The 4267-nt window shown below is 41.4% G+C and overlaps 1 pseudogene; it reads right to left on the minus strand.

The window, feature by feature from the left end:
• Positions 1 to 1548: 1548 nt before the first annotated feature.
• LOC114632663 lies at positions 1549 to 3959 on the minus strand (annotated as a pseudogene).
• Between the last annotated feature and the right edge of the window lie 308 nt (positions 3960 to 4267).

Below are 4267 nucleotides of genomic sequence, written 5' to 3' on the forward strand. Positions count from 1 at the left end.
TTGTTACTATGCTTCATTGTGACCTTCCTTTCTGCAGTGAGTAAACAGGTTGTGTCTCTCTAGGAAAGGTCTGTCTCACAAAATAGACTTGACACCAAGTACCATTTCTTGCTGAGCTACTTGCTGTCCCCTTTGAAGACTATTTTGAAGCCTAACACAATTATTAAAGCCCATCATAGAAGAAAATTATGATTTCTCAAATTTGTTATGTTGTCTACATAATAACCAGGGAGAAGTGCAAGTAGATATATTATATACACATGCATGCAAATGTCACAAGTTAAGGATCCTAGTCTAAATGCAATGTAATCTGGCCATGATTTTAGGTTAATGAGTAGCAATCACTGAATAAAACTGAATATTCTATCAGTGTAAATTTGTGGTTTTTAGAAGACCTACTCTGTCAATGCATATTTGGTTGTAATTTGACTGTCTTAATCAGGAATCTGTCCTTCGGGGCACTAAAAGCCCTTCAATATTGTCATTATGTTATAAAGAGTATACTTGCTAATTGTCATTAAGGATGCTTGTGATATGTTCTCATCATGAGCTGAAAGAAAGGCTTTAAAACATGATTTGGCTAGAAAAATTTTACAGCTTCCTCCTAAGGAGTATGTCAAATCCAGCTTCTCACACAGAAAGATTCTAATTTTAGTTTCAAGATTTGTTTTGATTAGGTTATCTGGCGAAGGTCCTGACAAAGGTTTGACCCATTCATCATCAAAACTTTCTTAATTCTACCTCAGAGAGGCACTCCTTTCAAATTTGCTACCAGGGAGATTGAAAAGTAAATAGCTAGATATTCATTACTTTCATGAATATTTTTGGTGTTTCACTTTCTCATGATTTAGAATAAAATTTGCCATCTTTGTAACATCATATTAGCAGGCAGTGAGATTTCTGATGGAGATGACCTTCAAATTCCACTTACCTCTGTCAGCTAGACCCTATTTGTATTTCCTAATCACTGTTAAGCAGCTAAATTGACTGGTTTTTCCCTCACCACAACCAGATAGGAAAAGAATCTTGAAAGAATTGGGCAAATCACTAAGACTTCAGAAGCACAGACAATTTTTCTAGCATATATACTTTTCTTTTTTTGTTGTTGTTTTGTTTTGCATGATCAAGAGAGTTCAAAATAAAATTTTATTTGAATAAGGCTTTATCAGTTCTTTTCTCTTTCTTAAAAAGGGAGGGAGTTTTTCCACAAAGCTGGTCAGATGGGAAACACCACTTTCTTCAATTGGGCCTCATTTGAAAATAAAATGCTTACAATAAGATCATCTGTGTCGCTGGGCAGTGGTGGCGCATGCCTTTAATCCCAGCACTTGGGAGGCAGAGTCAGGCGGATTTCTGAGTTCGAGGCCCGTCTGGTCTTCAGAGTGAGTTTCAGGAAAGCCAGGGCTATACAGAGAAACCCTGTCTCGAAAAACCAAAAAGAAAAAAAAAAAGGATCATCTGTGTCAAGCTGAAAGAGGACCTTCACAGCGAATGTGATTCGTGGTGAGTTCCACGCACCAGACACCTTCATGCCAGGTACTGCAAACATCACTGACTGAGGGACCACTGCAGGGCTTCATACATCATTTGATCCTTTATTGATATGGATGGTTTGACTTTCCTGAAACCTTCTTCAAAGTGCTTATGACTTACCTTAAGATTGGTCACCTGTTGCAATTCCATTCTTCTGTCCTGTTATTTCTTGTCTCAGGGCACAGAGAGAAGCTTCTTGTACCAAAGCAGAAAGGTCTGCACCCATATAGCAATTACAACGAAGGTTATTAGCAATTGTTTCCAAATTTACATCTTCATCCAGTGGAGGTTTGGTGCCAGTTTTTGTAATGGTCTTTAATATGGCAACACGGTCTGCTGGGGGTGGCAAACCCAAGAAGACTGTTTTGTCTAGCCGGCCTGGACACAGAATGGCAGGGTCAATGATATCTGGTCTATTAGTGGCCGCCAAAATAAAAACTTGCTGACGTGTTTCTAAACCATCCATCTCTGTAAGCAGCTGATTCACCACACGAACACTAGCACCTGTTTCTTGGTCTGATCTCCGAGGACATAATGCATCTACTTCATCAAAAAATATCACACAGGGCGCCAAGTTCTTGGCTCGCTGAAAAACCTGTAGCACAGCATGTTCACTTTCACCAACATACATATTCAATAATTCGGGGCCTTTGACAGATATAAAATTTAATCCAGACTCATTTGCCACGGCCTTCGCTAGCAGAGTTTTTCCACATCCAGGAGGACCAGCTAGAAGGATGCCAGCTGGAGTCCCCAAGCCAAGAGTTCTGAACTGGTCTGGGTTGCGAACAGGTGCCAATATTGCCTTTATAAGCTCGTCTCTAGTATCTTCCAGGTCACCGATATCAGCCCATGTCACATTAGGGACAGTTACAAAGCCTTCCCTTTTGGCAGAAGGCTGGACTTCTGCTAGAGCAACAATGAAGTCATTTAAGTCAATGCACAGTCCTTGTATCCTCTGAGAGAGTATCTTGGTTTCTTAGCAACTCCAACAGCCTTTGCAATTCATCCTGTGTTTTAGAACCGGGCTCAGCAACCAGCCTTTCCTCCTGATCCCCTTCAGAGGGCAAACCTTCAATCTCAGGCTTTTTCTTCTGCTGCTCCTGTTGTTTCATCAAGACCCTATTGACGGCACACATGGCCGCCTCACGGCACAGAGCCATCAGATCAGCACCAACAAAGCCTGGCGTTAGGTGTGCTAAGTGACAAAAGTTGAAAGTTTTCAGAAGCCTCAGTTTTCAGCATAACATTTGAAGAATTCTTTCTCTGGATACCTCATCTGGGATACCCAAGCAGATTTCTCGGTCAAACCTTCCTGCATGTCTCAAAGCAGGATCCAATGAGTCTGGCCGGTTAGTAGCTCCAACAACTAGGACCCGAGCTGTAGTTGCCACATTATTTAGATCATCCATGCAGGTTAGAAGCTGGGCTACAATTCTTCATTCCATATCTTTTGAAGCAACTTCTCTTCTGTGGATAATTGCATCAATTTCACCAATGAAAACAATGCATGGTGCATTTGACACGGCCTGGTCAAATAAATCTCTGAGCTTTTGCTCAGACTCTCCAGAAACCCCTGACACAATCTCTGGAGCAGCCACTTTCAGAATCGGCAAGTCAAGTTCCCCAGCTATTGCATGTGCAAGTAATGTCTTCCCACAGCCTGGTGGCCCATGCAGGAGAACACCACGAGGAGGCACGACGCCAAGGTGCTGGTATACCTCTGGGTGACGCATGTGTATGAGCATCTTGCAGACTTCTTTTAATGTTGCATCATTGCCTCCAACATCTTCAAACTTCACATTGGAAATCTGCAACTCTGTACTCCTTGCTTTAGCCTTCTTTTGCAGAACAGCTTCGATTTCTCCATATACTTATTGAAGATCCTCTGTCTTTCTTTTGTTTCCTTTGTTCTTTGCCCTACCTTTCCTTTTCTTATCACTTTCCAGAAGAGAAGAGTCTTTTAAATTCTGAATCTCAGCATCCTGCTTTTTATACTGGCTTTGGTCATCTGATAGGTCCAAGGGAAGACTGACTGACTTCCTTCCTTCCTTCCTTCCTTCCTTCCTTCCTTCCTTCCTTCCTTCCTTCCTTCCTTCCTTCCTTCCTTCCTTCCTTTCTTTCTTTCTTTCTTTCTTTCTTTCTTTCTTTCTTTCTTTCTTTCTTTCTTTCTTTCTTTCCAACTGAGGTTTCGTCAATAAACCATCCTCCCTCAGATTCTCGGATTCTCGGGCAGAGGTCTTCAATGGCATGGAGTCCGTTTTAGAAGTCAGCAATGTTGTTGAAGTGGCAGCTTCTCTCTGTTCCAACTTTGGAGAAGTTGAAACAGAATCAGAGTTTCCTTTCCGATACAAAGAGAGCAGAGAACTGCTCATGAGATTTGCTGACTGTGGATCTGGGTAATCTTCCATGTTTGAATCATCATCAGAAGAGCTTTCAGTGTACTCGTCCTCTTCATCTTGTCTTGCTCTTTTTGCCAGATGTCCATCTTCTAAATCTTTGAAATTCTTAAGTTGTTTCTCACTACTAATTATGCTAAATAATTTATCTACCTGAATCCTAAAAGCATTTCTTTTTCTTCGACCGTAATCTTCACTGTATTTTGTTTGCAAGTCGGATGCTAAGATTCCAATGTCCACATATATGCCACATCTATTATTACTGAGGTACTGAATGATCGGTTTCTTCAGTTTCCTGTCTAAGAAAACCGAGGGTCTGGGCTTCGTGCTGCCGC

This window comes from Grammomys surdaster, unplaced genomic scaffold, assembly GCF_004785775.1.
Source record: "Grammomys surdaster isolate TR1022 unplaced genomic scaffold, NIH_TR_1.0 97, whole genome shotgun sequence".
Taxonomy (NCBI): domain Eukaryota; kingdom Metazoa; phylum Chordata; class Mammalia; order Rodentia; family Muridae; genus Grammomys; species Grammomys surdaster.